Consider the following 16,491-nt stretch of genomic DNA (forward strand, 5'->3'; position numbering starts at 1 on the left):
GAATTTCAAGGCGTCAAGAAAGCAAGGTCTTCAAACTTGGCGAAAATATAGAAAGAAATTCCAGACTTCTTGGAGGATTTCATTTACCAATCCCAAACCTATTGAGGCAATCAGGACAACTTCTTGAAGGATTTCATCTCCTAAAGAATTAAAGACAAGCTCCCAATCAGAATTAGACGGTGGCAAGAAAAGTATTCCAAACAAATTTCCATACTTAGACAATTTCTCAACACAAATTGGAGAATTCAGGGAGGACCTTCAACAATCAGATTGTTCCAAGTCAACATGTCCAAGTTCAATAAACCTGACTTATCCAGAAGCTTCTAGAAGGCACACTTCACAATGCAACAACCTTCTATTTTATTATTGGTTTATATTTAGCAAGAAGGACAAGTGTCCTCAAATGTAATTTTCTAATTGGTTGAGGGGTAGCTAGTTGTAGCAAACCCTAATTAGGGTTTTATTTTGTAATCTCGACCATTGATTTGAAATCAATCTTGGCCATTGAATTGTAATTGAGGAGCTTATAAATTGAATTCGCCCCTCATTTGTAAAACATGGGAGCATGTTGCAAAACATGTTGAGATAAGCAAATTTTTGCAACATGGGAGCTTGTTGCAAAACTTGTTTGTAATCTCGATGATGAGAATTAGGTTTTTGTTGTGTTACTGACCTAATTGATTTGTATTTAAGGTCGATGAAGTTGCTTGTAAAAGTTGTTGGCAAGATTGGCAGAAACCTGTTGAGTGTGCAGTTGCCTAACTGGTGAATGGATCTGCACTTTGAGTAAGGAAGATTGAAGCTTAAAAGGATCTGATCAAGCAAATGTAGTGTTATTCAGACAGATCAAGAAAACCTGTTGTTTTCTAACAATTACAGCAAAAGTGAAATCCCTTAACCGGGTAAGCTCTAACAAGCTTGGTTACTTATTAAATCCTCTAACAAGGTGGTCCATTAGCTTGGATTCTTAAATCCTTCAGTGAGGTTACTCCTAACAGGGTATTGTGCTTTTCATCAAGGCATATTTGTAAATCCCTTAACCGGGTGATTCCTAATCGGAATTAGTTCTTAACAGGACTTATTGTAAAGCTTTAACAGGCTTGGCTCCTAACAGGGCAAACTTCAGAAGAGTTCAGATAGCTATCCTTGTGAGTCTGATCTCACTGTGGTTTTTACCTATTTGGGTTTTCCATGTATAAACATTTGTGTCAAGTGGTGAATGTTTTTATGGTTATGATCTTATTTGTTGATTTGATTAACTTCTGATAAGGCATGATAACTAGAAGCATTGAGAGATGAATATGTTGAGATATGATTAAGCATTGTTGGTGTTTACAAGATTGGAGTTGTTTACTATTAAGTTGTTATAACAGTCAAACCGGTTGATGTCAAGTATTCTTATGAATATTGATCTTAACTGAGATATGTTTACTTTGTGTGGTTGAATTTGAGTTTGGGAACTTTGTATCAGTTTTTTAGTATACTGATTCACCCACCCCCCCCCCCCTCTCAGTATTCTACCGGATACCGGATATTTATTCTTTCTTCAGACCATCACACCTAGTCAATATCGTCTCTTGAATTCCTAGGAATAGATTAGAACCTCTTAACCCTTATCTCCCTTTAAATTTTCTTAAAGTCCATGATTCAAAACCCAAACAATGGATCTTCATTGTGAATTGAACAAGCCAAGCATAAGTCTCCCTTGTTTTTCAGCATGCATAACCAAGGTAACTATCCAACATAAAGTCGCCCGTTCGCACATATAAACCTTGGAGTCAACATGAGGTCTTTCTTTGCAATCTTGGCACACATAATGATTTTGTTCAAGAGAGGGTAGAGTGTCCTTAACATTTTATTTTAATGTTCGGTGAATGATAAAACGTACACCAACGGGACGTAGGGGCATAGGGACAAAGCTTTGGGAATATAATTTATCTTTTCCGAATTTTGGGGAGAATAGAGAGACAATATTAAAATACATAAACAAAATTAAAGCTCATAAAATTTCAAAAGTACAATGTAAATAAAGGCTTTGGGAATATAATTTTTCTTTTCCAAACTTTGGGGAGAATAGAGAGACAATATTAAAATACATAAACAAATTTAAAGCTCATGAAATTTTCAAAAGTACAATGTAATTTTTTTTACTTATAAATTTGCAATGATAGTCCTCCATTTCAGGTTTTTTGAAAATTTTAGCATTATTTTCCTTGATATTTTTGTACTTATAAATTTTACTTTATCTACAAACAAATCAAGTGGCTAGTTTATTTACTAATTTTCACTTCTTTTTTATTAATGTATATGGACCTGTTGTATACACGCAAAAGAAAAAGATTTGGGAGGATGTCACACTCATCATTAAATACATTTCACAAGGAGTTTGTGATAATTGAGGGAGATTTTAATATCATTTTAAATGATGGGGACAAGAAAGGAGCATTCAGAAAGAAAAATCAATCTCAATTTGACTTCATTGAATTCATGACAAATGTGAATTTGCAAGATATAAAACCAAGGAATGAACTATGCACCTAGAATAACAAAAGATTGGGTTTTAGCTAAGTTGCTAATTCGGGTTAGGGTTCAAGTACGCAAGTATGGCAATTTTTTTCCTTGGGTATGGGTACGTCTACACACACACACACACGTATATATTCAAACATCAAAATTATAAAATATAACTATAACTTCATAGCTATAAAAAGAGTGATACTCATAAATCCATAATTGCCAATAAATAAAAATTATAAATACCTCATAATATCATTCATAATTTGCAAAAATTATAAAATTCAAGTCTCAATATGTCATTACACAAGGAAAATTCAGATAATAATCCATATTTAATATTCATATTCATCTTCATTAGAAGCATCAAGGTCAACATTAGGTTCCACTTCATTTGAACCACAATCCATCAGATTGCCACTCCCACTAGCTACGTCTGTGTCAAGTGCAAGAGCTGCCTCATCTAAATAGACTTGGGCAAGTTGTGCAATTGTAGCATCTAAATCAGCAACCTTCAAAACCCGCTAAGAGAAAAAAAAAATGGTGAAAATGAAAGTTTTGTGATGGAAATATTAGGTGAAATGACAAAAAGAAGGAAAGGTAGGTAAAAATTAGGGTTGTGGGGGCATTTTTTATTTTTGAATGGTTTTTCTTTTACTTGGGCCCATTTTTGGACACCTACGGTGCTGAAAACGTCCAAGTTCACCTAGGGTTCAAACCAAGCACCCAGGTTCGAACCCAGGGCCAAACCTAAACCGAACCCGAACCTAGATTGAACATGAACCCATAGCCATACCCAAACCCAGACCCACAAATCCAGTAACATAGCATTTTAGCAATATTGCTAAAAGATTAGACAAATTCATCTGTAGTAGAGATTAGACTACACTCCCCATGACTTGTAAATGTAATATACTTCCAAATTCCAATCATAGGATCATATCACTATCCAATTCAGCTTGACTTAAAAGAACAAAAATCAAAAGGCACCCTTTCAAATTTAAGAACATGTTGATGAGAGATCAAGAATTTATCAAAAATATAGAAAAATGGTGGGCAGAATTTCAACACAAAACAATAAAAAAATGTTCACACTATTAAAAAACTACAGTATGTGAAAGAATCCCTAAATAAATGGAACAAAAACCATTTTAAGAACATATTTAGAAAAAAAGATATATTGAAGGAAAGATTAGGAAAACAACAAAAAACAAAAACTTTAACGAATCAGTACTAGGAAATTTTAGTTAGGGAAGAGATATTTTGGAGACTAAAATCAAGAGAAACATGGATCAAAGACAGGAATAAAAACACAAAGTTCTTTCATAATTCCACAAAAACTCAAAGAATGCACAATAGAATCACAAGGATAAAAGAAAAAATTGATCAAATAGTTGAGGATTTGAAAATCAAGGAAGAAGTTATTACATTATTCAAAATATTTTGAAAAAAGAAAGATCGGATTTGAAACACCAAAAAAACATAGTGGAAAATATACCAAAATTAGTAAATGAAAAACAAAACCATATACTAATGAGTCTGTTCATTGAGGAAATAAAACAATCTATAAACGACTACATCTAGATAAAACACCCAAGCCAAATGGCTTCCCACTAATTTATTTTCACAAATGTTGGAATATAATTGGCAGGGATGTATTTAGCAGTTAAAGAATCAAGAAAGAAATGGAATATGCTAAACTTAAACAATTTTCATAGCTTTGATTCCTAAGAAGGAGATAGCATCAACCTTTGAAGATTACCAACCAATATCCCTATGCAATACAATATAAATGATAATATATATGTTACCGGTCTGCTATAGGTAGGGATTGGGTCCTATTGACGCAGTCAAGGTAGGGAGATCCAATGAAGGACACACCCGCCTTGCAGCCCATAACACAAAACATCATGCAAGATACCGGCAACCAATAACACAACACAAGATATAACCGGTAAGCAACCCTAACTGGTAGAAGCAACACAAGATATAACCAGTAACCAGATAAATCAATCACTATACCCATTTAATGAATTACATAAGCCTTCAGCGGCTACACATGTTGGACCGCAGCCCAGGATTACAAACAATCCATACAACACAAATCTAAGATCTGCAGATCTTCTGCTCGACAAATAGGCCTCCGGTAACAGTTTGCACCGTTCTGCACTGATCCAGACCTCAGTCCCCCCGGACCAGTTTCTCTCTAAAAACTACATCTTCACTCGATCTCTTCTTTCCTCAGACCTTTGTCCTCCAAAATGAATCTCTAAGATTTCCCTTTATACCATCCGCAAGCAATAACAACTCGATCAAGTCGGCCAAAGACCAACCAGTTCATGATGAAATGTGTAAACGATAACATGTCGGCCCAAATCACCAAGAACATCTTCAAATGCATAAAATTTCACGTGGTCCTCCGGAAACATCGGACAAGGCCCAAAACAACACCGCTCAATGATCCGCAAGTTACGGAAACCACCCACAACCCGATTCATCTTCGCTCCATACACTGCAAAACCAACCAGTAAGAACATACCAATACCGGGCCAATACCAGGATCGATGTCTCACCGGGAACAAATCCAATTGTCGGTTTGAACTACTCTGGTGCTCCTGCATTAGACTCTTGGGGTTAATTGAAAAGTGAGTCCCATCACTTGATCCGGTTCGGTGATCTGTCAGTAGGTACTTGCAACTGCCTCAGGGGTTTGGCGGTTTGACCACAGATTCTGGTTGCCTCTCCTCGGCAATCTACTGGTCCACCCTGCAGCCTGCCTCAGTTCGGTGATCTGTTCAAGTCTACAAATTGCCTCAACTTCCTTTCCAACCAACCGGTACATAACCGGGTCTTCTTCGATCAACAGGTTCACAAACCAACTCTGATACCACTTGACGCAGTCAAGGTAGGGAGATCCAATGAAGGACATCCCCGCCTTGCAACCCATAACACAAAACATCATGCAAGATACCGGCAACCAATAACACAACACAAGATATAACTGGTAAGCAACCCTAACTGGTAGAAGCAACACAAGATATAACCAGTAACCAGATAAATCAATCACTATACCCATTTAATGAATTACATAAGCCTTCAGCGGCTACACATGTTGGACCGCAGCCCAGGATTACAAACAATCCATACAACACAAATCTAAGATCTGCAGATCTTCTGCTCGACAAATAGGCCTCTGGTAACAGTTTGCACTGTTCTGCACTGATCCAGACCTCAGTCCCCCCAGACCAGTTTCTCTCTAAAAACTACATCTTCACTCGATCTCTTCTTTCCTCAGACCTTTGTCCTCCAAAATGAATCTCTAAGATTTCCCTTTATACCATCCGCAAGCAATAACAACTCGATCAAGTCGGCCAAAGGCCAGCCGGTTCATGATGAAACATGTAAACGATAACATGTCGGCCCAAATCACCAAGAACATCTTCAAATGCATAAAACTTCACGCGGTCCTCCGGAAACATCGGACAAGGCCCAAAACAACACCGCTCAACGATCCGCAAGTTATGGAAACCACCCACAACCCGATTCATCTTCACTCCATACACTGCAAAACCAACCGGTAAGAACATACCAATACCGGGCCAATACCGAGATCGATGTCTCACCAGGAACAAATCCAAGTGTCGGTTTGAACTACTTTGGTGCTCCTGCATCACCTATAGTCCAACCTAGGTTCGGATCTAGATCTAATTTGCCTACGAGTACACACAAGCTCTCACTTTTCACCTATGGGTCCATCCCAAGTGAACTTGAAACAAATTTGGCAAGTACTTGTGCCCAATAGATGAATTTTGCCAAGTTTTTTCTTTAATTTTTTACATTTTTTGACTTTTTCTTTTTACCAAAAAGTGCAATTCACTCCCCAAATCCTAAAACATGGTATAGAAGACATCTAAAAGACAACAACAAACTTGTTTCTCATATTGTAAATGAAAAACAAAAATATTATCCTTAACTGCTAAACTTTTCCTTGCTTGCTATTGCACAAATAGAGTTGAAGATTGATTGGTGAATGTTCCAAACCAGTTGGTTTGCTATTCCTATTCATTTGCAAGAGTTGATTTGTTGCCAAGGAAATCATAAAGGAAGATTTTTTTCGAAAGAGGTAGACCTTTTTAAGTTTTTAATTTCTTTTTTCCTATATATTTTTTTTAATGAACTCTCTTGTTTTATTTTCATTCTTTTAGGTAACTATAACACATGCTTGATTTTTTTAAATGAATTAAGTTGTATTAATATATTTTTGTTTTCATTTGTTTTAATTCTTTGAATGTGTTGTTTATTGAGCTTGTCGTCTCAAGTATTACAATGGGCATCCAGTTCTAACTTCGTGAGACAACCCCAATTCAAAATAGATCCAAACTCTCCCCTTTGGAAATATGTTGAAATGGTATAGCAACTTCCAGGTGGTGGGGGTTATGTTTGGATTTGTAGCGAATGTAATGTTAGATATTTGAGCTCATATAGTTGAGTCAAAAGCCATTTGTGCAAGATCCCTAGACAACGCATCAATTTTTTCTCGAGGCAAAGATGGTAACATCATTCCAAAATCACAAGTCTTGGCATATATTGATGACCAAGAAAAAGCAAATCAAGCAGCAAGCCGTAAATCACATAGTCCTTTGTTAAATAAAGGATATTAAGGAATGACGCCCCACTCCACCACCTTCTAATTTTCAGCCTATGGAGAGCCATTCATTTTTGTCCCCATTTAAATAACAACATATGGCCTATACACATAAGAGATCAAAGGGACCATAGGAAATGGCATTTCATAACGAGTCTTAAGAGATTGCCAATCAACACATAGCAAGATGTGTCTATGCAAATGAATTGGCATTCAATGTTAATCCCTCACTATATTGGCAACAAATGGTAAAAGCAATAGAGGAGGCTCCAAAAAAGTACAAGGGCCCTGGTTATGAGAAGGTGCACAACACCTTATTGGAAAAAGAGGTGAAGTTTGTAGAGGAGTCCTTGAAACCCATAAGGGACTAGTGGACCAACACAAGGGTGGCCATCATTTCTAATGGATGGAAAGATGCAAGAAATTGGTCATTGATCAATGTTTATTGCAGTGTCCCCTAAAGGGGTAATGGATTGTGAAAAGGAGGTGAAGGATGGTATGTTTATTGCTAGCATTCTTTGTAAAGCCATTGAGGAAGTGGACCTTTGAAATTGTAGTGTCCTAAATTGTACTCCCTTACAATTTGGACCGTGTTTAGGGCTCTCACCTTAGCGCCTGCATCTCCGCGCTTGACAGAAACCTATTTATGCCCCCACCATGCAATAATGGCCATATTATATCATATCATCTTGCTGGACCCCTTAACCCTAGCCCAATTTTGGGGTAGGACCAAGGCGTGGCACATGGTCCTCACCAAGACCATGGTGCCACGCCATGGTCCTCCCTAATTGGGGCCCATTTTGAACCCTTTACCCTATCCAAATATTGGGTGGGAAAATTTCCCTGTATCGGCCTATGACGGAAAATTAACATAATTAACGATGGTCAAGTGCATAAGGGGGTCTTCCTCTCTCATTTGGGTACAAGAGGCATAAGTGGATAATTGGGAGCATCATTTTAAATTCCCTTTAAGCATCCAAAGTCTTCTCTTATCATTCCACACATCATAAAATCGGGCCCTTTACCCTAAGTGTGCCCCTTTTTATTCCTTCAATTAATTAATTCACTAAAGGCCCTTATTATGTCCTACTTTGATCTTCAAGGCCTGATTTAGCATATCTAAACATCTTTAATCATCGCACCCACTTGGGAATCACCTTATAATCACAATACCTTGCATCCCTAAAAATTTGGGAAAAAGTTGGTCAGACCGATGTGAATCACATCGGTCCCTACTTTTTCTCCCCGAATTTCGGGATCATGATTTGGCAATATTATAATGTTCAATGTTCAAAGTTCAAACCTGACTTAGTGTGAAAATATATCATTTCTAAGTCGGCCTATGATAAAAAAATAAAAATGTTAGGGTTCCATACATATAGCCTTTCCTTTCCTCATTTGAAGGATCTGATTCAACATCCATCAACAAGCAACTGAAGGAGCCTCTTGTGAAGTGAAAGTCCAGATTATTTGAAGTCTTCTCAAGCAATTCTACATCAACCATTTTCATTCAACCATTGTGGAGCAACTTTATATCATTCATTTGCAAGCATGTGTGTGTTAGAGATTTATCATGTTCATGCCATTTCATACAACATATGTGATTACATTCAAGAAGCAAAGCATCATTATCAGTCATTACAGATCTGAGGTATACCTTTCCATTATTTATTTCAAGCATTTGCAATATTTCATTCAAGGTTGATTCCAAACCGGGGTTTGACTTAGGCAAACCCCTATTCCCAACCCCTCTTCTCTTCTTTCTGTGTGCAGGGAATAGGTACGGAGATGTACTCTTTAGATTAAGCTTTATTAACTGAGACGAATCAACCATTTTCGACACGCGAAAAGTTCGAAGGACCGATGTGCTGCGCCATGGTCTTGGCACTTTTTGGGCAATTTTGGGAAGCAAATCTGATTCAGCCTATATTACTCAGATTCAGGTGCGTGTGAAAATCCCGCATCTATAGCTTGCTATTTTTATGCTTTTACCTCCATTTTTCAGCATTTTATCTAATTTCAGCACTTCAACTTACAAAAGAGGAAATCAAAACCAATCCAATCCATTTAGTATTCAGTCCCTAACTAATTTGTGACTGAATCTAGTGGATCCTAACCCTCTTTTGAATGTGAAGGTCTCAAGTGAAAATTGATTTAGTGGTTTCTCCCTTCTATGTTGCAAATCGCTAAATCAAATTTCCCCCTTTAAAGAAATATTGTGCAAGTTACACTAGACAACCAAAAAGTGTAGAGCAGTTGAGTTATTGGTTGAGTGTTATTCACACATTTTTTGGGCACCTTGTATTGTCCACTCCCTCAACCTTCTACTACAAAAAATTGGCATCAAAAGTGATTGGATAAAATAGGTGTATGTTGAGGCCGAAGACACCCAAATGTTCGTCACCAACCACCACATGTCACAAGGCGTATTTAGAACATTCACCAAATTAGAGATGTTGAAAGTAAGTTAAATATATTTCACTTTAGTAAACTCTTTAATTCTAAATTTTGTAAATTTTTTATTTTATTTTAAATAGGTTGCTAAGACTTTGTTTTTCCTCCAACACAAATGTGTTGAGACAACTTGTGAAGGTCGTGAGGCACTTTCTAACATGGTCACTAGCCAAAATTGATCCATGTGGAGGCAATCTACCACATTGCTACAAGGGCAACAAAGGCTATGATCCTAGAAGACATTTGGTGGGGTCAAGTTGGGTATCTCCTCAGTTTGTCTAAACCATCATTAAGCATGATCCATTATGCCGACATAGATAGGCCTTCTTTAGATGAGATATCTGATGGCATCAACTCAATGATTAAAAAGATGAAAGCCATCATAAATTCAAAAGAGCAAGATCTTGAAGAAAATTACTTCAAACAACTACACAAAATCAATGAAGAGATATGGAAGAAAATGACCACTTTGCTACATCTACTTGCCTTACATTGAGTCCCAAATATTATAGTGTTGAGCTCTTTTCTGTGACAATAAGATTTGCCCCATATAGAGATGTTTTAGTAGGGTACAGGGCAGCACTTCGTAGACTCTTCATTGATTGTGACATGCAGGATGCAATAAGGGTTGTGTTCATGGATTTTGCGTGCTCCAACGACTTGAGCATTGATGCTCATTAGGACAAGGATAAGGTTAATGCTCATAGTTGGTGGTACTTCCATGGCCAATCATTCACACAACTACAACCTCTTGCGATCAAAATTTTATCGCAAGTTTTATAAAAAAAAATAGTCTTTTAAGTTCTATTAATATTTTAATTTTTTAATTTATATTTTTTAATTTTTGTAACTCTTAACACTCTATTTTTTTCTTAATAGGTTGCTAGTTCCTATGCATTTGAGAGGAATTGGAGCATGGTCTCCTCCATTCACTCAATAAAGCACAATCAACTATACTCAAAAAAGGCAAAGGACTTAATGAATGTGCATTCAAACTTGCAACTCCTTACACACAAACAAAGTGGCTACAAGGAAGTGGGATATTGAGCTAAAGCATATTAACTTGGATGCTTCCAATTCCCACTTTGCTGCATTTGATGGTGATAATAAGCCAACTAGAGAGCATGAGAGTGCTAGTGCTTAAGCCAATGCCAGTAGCACTATTAGTAAATCTTCTAGTTTACCAGTACCTACATCATCTAATGTGGATGGCGATGATAATATTCTTGAAGACCCATACGAATTTGATCAATGATGTCTAATTGTTGACACTTGACATTATTATTCTTTAACTTTAATATATATTATGACATTTGAATTTGACTATTAATATGGTGGTTTTGTTAATTATATAATATAAGATGCTATGTGTGGTGTATTTTTAAATTCATTACTGCTGCAAATATGTATATATTTCTGGTTTCAATATGCTTTTGTATGGATGAAACCAACCCCAATGTTTTTTTTACCAAACCTTCAACCTAAACAAAAACTAATACCAAGGCCGGTAACTTAGCACAAGCATAAACCAAATTAGATCAAATTTATTTCAGCTGAGGGTGACAATAATTCAAAATTAAATACTATTTCTTGGAGTAAAAGTGAAAGAGAAGCATACTCAGCTCTAAGCATGATCTTGAAGATATTTTTGAAGCAAGAATTGAAATTTGCCCTATAGCCTTACCCCTCAACAACCACAAAAATTGTGTTTGAGGCTGCAAAGTTTTCCATCTTACTTCCCTCTTCACTATAAGCCATCATCATTCCATTCTATTCTATCAAAATGTATAAACAACCTAGAAGATAGCATTCAAATATGGCTTAACTATCTTTGTTTCTTCCTAGTTTCACCCCTTTAGACTTCACTGCTCCTTCCCTCCAAATGACTCATTAAGTCCCTATAATAACTTGTTCCAAAGCTCACATTTAGCATAGGCAAGGAGGATGTCGACAAAGGTGGTGGAGTCTAGCTTTACACCTGCCAATTGCATTTGCTTGAAGGTTTTTTGAACCCTTTCAATAAACTGGTTTTGTGAATATCATGCAATCATGGTATTCCACGAGAACACATTTCTTTGAGGAATTCCAACCAAACCATTCTCTTGCCTTCTCCATGCTTCCACATTTTGCATATATGTCTACTAATGTAGTTACAACCACTCTGAAAAATTTCCATATCCTTTATGCAATAATGGATGTTTATGCCTTCTTCCACCAACACCTATCTTATCCCTTGTTGTTCTCAAAAATGAGCAAACCAAGTTCACCTACAATCTATCTATGAAATAGCCAACTTCATACAATGAAGAACTTTAGGACTTGGACAACCTAACAAGGATTTGAATCCTTCTACTCTTCAGGCTTTGCAAAACCTAGGTGGGTGTACCTTTGATGCATTGACTCAGACCCATTACACACATATGATAGCATCAATAAAAGCAGATAGATCTCATAAGGCTTAACAACTAGGAGGTTACTACAGATGGGCTAGATCTACATTGACATCTCAACTATATTGGAGCATGAGATAGGTGGAACCAACTAAAACTACAAACATAAAAGTAAAAGGATATTTGATTTAAAAATCTATGAGAACCCCCAAAATCTGCAAGACCAGTGCCTTATCCAAGGGCATGGAGTCATACATCAAACTGTAAATGAAAACCTCCATTGCAAATCCACCTTCATCATTAAATATCCCTGCATTAATGCCTTACAAAAATGCATTACTCAGCTCACTCACAAAACCATCAAATCTAGAAAATATATCCCATTATCTATGACTGATTACAGAGTTTAAATTCTTCCTTGAAGAATGCCTGCAAACAATCACAACAATCTCCTTGAGATTGACAAACTCCAGCCTCCTTGAGGATTTAATTTGTAACAAAGAAATATATATCCAGAGACAACTTTGTGTGAATTTATGCATGCCTTACATACATAAGAACCTGCAACAAAAACACTTACAGCAAGAAGATATACTCCATTACTTGGAAAAAAGACATTATATTACAAACTTGGAAAAACTCAGAACTGGAAACCAAGATTATGGAGCCTTGCTCTCAAAAATATGAAACCCTTACAAATGAAAAGAATTGAGAAAGGCCATGAGAAGAAAATCGGATCTCATTCCTGACAATGGCAACTGCCCTATCTTTCAGCATTAACTGTTTCGCACACTTGGCCTACAGAAAATCCTCTCTTTCTGACTGAAAAATAAATTCTGAGATCCTGAGGTAACTGCCCCAAAAATATTTGTCGTGGGTTACACTTGACTGCAAAAATGGATTCCTCGTTTTTAGAGCTTTCCAACAATATATAACACTTATATATCGGGCAAAAAATAATCCCTCAGCCATCGGTCTCTCGAATGAGCCTAGTCATTAAAATTTCGGCCTTTTCACAATAGTCTGAAACTATACTTTAAACCTTTGAATTTCCCACCCAAATCTCTGCCACGTGGCACCCCCTGATTGGCTCTGGGGTCCCTGTCTTGCCACCTCTGCACGGCCTGGACTCACCGCCGGAATGAAGCTCTTTGTTATTCGTTGATCCACAATGATTATTCATCGTGCATCTCTGCATAGCGGATCAGCGACCACCGTTGGATCCTTTCCAAACTGCCCGCTGTTTATCTTTCCTCCGATCTGCTCACTTACTGGGTCCCACCACTTGGTCGCCAAGTCGCGCCGCTTAGCCATCGAGCATCTTTCCATCGCGACATGGCGACCACCGTTGGATCAACTCGCCCGACCATTGGATCGTCCTCAACCTGCTCGACCTTTATCTCTTCTGAGCGGCTCCCTCTATCACTTTGTCCATCCACCCCATGTGTCAACGTTTGGTTTGCCCGTGGATCCACCTAACCACCACATGGGCCTACCACTAGACTTGGGCCCGCCCTGGTTATTCTTCTACTCTCTAACACGTGGCACGTCCTAATTCGCCCTGAGCCCACCTGGACTGCCACCTCAACTGCCACCTTGCCAGTCGCTATGTCGCGAGGGATAACCATCGAGCATCTTCATCTCGCAGTATAGCGACGGTCGTTGATCTGCTTTCAAACTGCTCGATCCTAAACACCTGAGTCGCTCACCTATTCCGCACGTGCTTTGTCGCCAAGTCGCAGGGATAACGGGCGAGCATCTTCATCTCGCGGTATAGCGACCACCGTTAGATCTTTCGCACCACCGTCCAATCTTCCTTGATCCGCCCAGCCTTTACCTTAGCTGATCTACTCCCTTCCGCATTGTGTCACCACGTGTCAACCACTGGTTCGCTCATGAGATCTGCCTGGGCACCACCCGTCTTGCCACTTCAGCACCACCGGACCCACCGTTTCACTTTGGTTTGTTCGGCATTAGTCTTTCGGCCAAACTACCTCCTTCGGCAAGCCGTTCACATGTCCCATTGAACCTGCAGTTTCATCAATACCCTCACTTTATCAGCAAGACCAGTTTTGATTTCTTCGACGTACTCATGTCGATGGAACTGAGCCTTCGACGAAACCCTTTAGAGATTCATCGCGGCCAAGGTCTGCTCGATAAGTCACCTACCATCTGTGCTGTCGCGTGTCCCTTCCTCATTCATTCTGCGCATCCGATTGGCCACCATCTAACCTGCCACGTGACCGCCACTTCACCATCGCCGGACCCACCACTTGGACCAGGGCCCGCCACCGCATTAGCCACTGGACCGCCACCTCATCAGTCACCAAGTCGCGATGATATCTGGCGAGCATCTTCCTCTTGCGACATAGCGATAGTCATTGGATCTATCTTGATCACTGTTTATCTACCCGACTTGCTCGTTGGTTAATTCTTCGCGCCAGCCTGCACAAAATTCGAACGCCTTGAGATGTGCACGCACGCGAGGGGCCTACCACTTCCTTAATCGGCCACTTGCCAAAAGCCCGTAAGCTTTGACACTAAGGATATATGCGGCTTTGCTTTTAAATGCGATGAATTTCCTCCGCGCGACCAATGTGGGATAAATGGTCTACGCCTGGGCCTTTGCTTGAAAACCCAGTTTGCATCCTCCCCTCACGCGAAAATTCCAATTAAATGCAAATGGTTGGTGTATAGCCAGTGCCCCTGCGTGGTTCCTGAAGAGGCTCAGAAACCCTCAGGCAAAAGCAAATGGCAGGAGTCGCGTGACTGAGGAAAGGACTGTACCTTTGATGCATTGACTCAGACCCATTACACACATATGATAGCATCAATAAAAGCAGATAGATCTCATAAGGATTAACAACTAGGAGGTTACTGCAAATGGGCTAGATCTACATTGACATCTCAACTATATTGGAGCATGAGATAGGTGGAACCAACTAAAACTACAAACATAAAAGTAAAAGGATATTTGATTTTAAAAATCTCTGAGAACCCCTAAAATCTGCAAGACCAGTGCCTTATCCAAGGGCATGGAGTCATACATCAAACTGTAAATGAAAACCTCCATTGCAAATCCACCTAGGTTTTGCAAAGCCTGAAGAGTAGAAGGATTCAAATCCTTGTTATGTTGTCCAAGTCTTGAAGTTCTTCATTGTATGAAGTTGGCTATTTCATAGATAGATTGCAGGTGAACTTGGTTTGCTCATTTTTTAGAACAACATCCCTAATAATGGTTGTGAATCCAAGCCCTTCCTCCTCTCGTCCTTGTAACCCATACGCCATAAAAAATGTCCCTTTTGTCCTAACTTCTTCTAGCACTCATGCCTCATTAATTTGCCCCCATTGACTCTTTTAATTTATTTTATATTATTTGTTTAGAATCCCGCTCTCCTAAAACAAGAGATGTTTAAAACTTCAAAGTATCAGCAGACTCCAGCTGTAATATCCCCTTCTTATATTGGACTAAAAATGCAAGGAATATCATCAAACAATTAGCTGGCAACCTGCTGTTCTAAGTCTCGGTCTGTATAACCTGCATGTTATGCGGTTTACTAGTCTGCTGAATAACTTGCGTGTTATTCTGTTTTGACTGTTACAAAGTTCTGATTACTTTCTCTGTAGTTGTTTGAATGCTGATGGAGTGTATATTTGCTTGTTTGTTCATATAGGTGTAATGTAGTGAGCAGAAAGACAGATTGACTAATAAAGACAAATAAGAAACCTCAAAATTTAACATCCACAACTAATTGTCGTTTCGTCAAACATATGGCAGGCATCTTCAGATTTAAGACAAAACTTATTATGGCAAATATAAAGCTCATAAACTGATCCTTTTATTTGAATGCACCCCCATTTACAACTATCAAGCTCTATGCTTGCAAAAATTTATGCATTATCCTCTATACTCATAAATATAAATAATTATCTATGGCAGCCACACCAAAAGCCTTTATAGGCAATGTAACTATAACAAAAAACAAGGTATGAACATGGTAAAATAAACCGCCTATTGCTGTAGATGAGGAATCAAGTCATAACTAAGGTAATATGCCCTTCCAAGGGCCAAATTGAGCTCCTTCCTTAGCCGCCCCTGTTTCTGATTACTTCAGTCCATAGAAAATAATATACTGCTGTTGCATCCAACAAAAAGCATCAATACCCCCTTAGGGAACAGGCGCTTAGGTATGGGATTGAAGAAGCAACAAAATTACTCCACAATGTGCATCTTTCCTTGCCAAAACAAGCCTTCCTTCAAATCACCCCTGTTCAGAAGTAGAAGTCTGATAATAAATGATTTCCAGCACATAACTCTCCTTTCAATCACCAAACATGATTGTATACCTTCACCAACAATAGCACTGTCCTCAAATGAAGGTTTTGATGTTCAAACGAGGTGATAACAGCAAAATTGTGGGTAAGGGTGACTGATCGAGCTAGCTTCAGACCTGATCCTTTTTATGATAACTGCTCCAAATCTCATCC

The 16,491-nt window shown here is 38.5% G+C and overlaps 1 protein-coding gene across 1 annotated transcript in view; it reads right to left on the reverse strand.

Moving 5' to 3' along the window:
* The window catches only part of LOC131052132 (uncharacterized), a 76,732-nt gene that overhangs the window by 36,168 nt on the left and 24,073 nt on the right, over nucleotides 1-16,491 (reverse strand). The gene's annotated exons all lie outside the window — the stretch shown is intronic.

The sequence above is a fragment of the Cryptomeria japonica genome, chromosome 4 (genome assembly GCF_030272615.1).
Source record: "Cryptomeria japonica chromosome 4, Sugi_1.0, whole genome shotgun sequence".
Classification (NCBI taxonomy): Eukaryota; Viridiplantae; Streptophyta; class Pinopsida; order Cupressales; family Cupressaceae; genus Cryptomeria; species Cryptomeria japonica.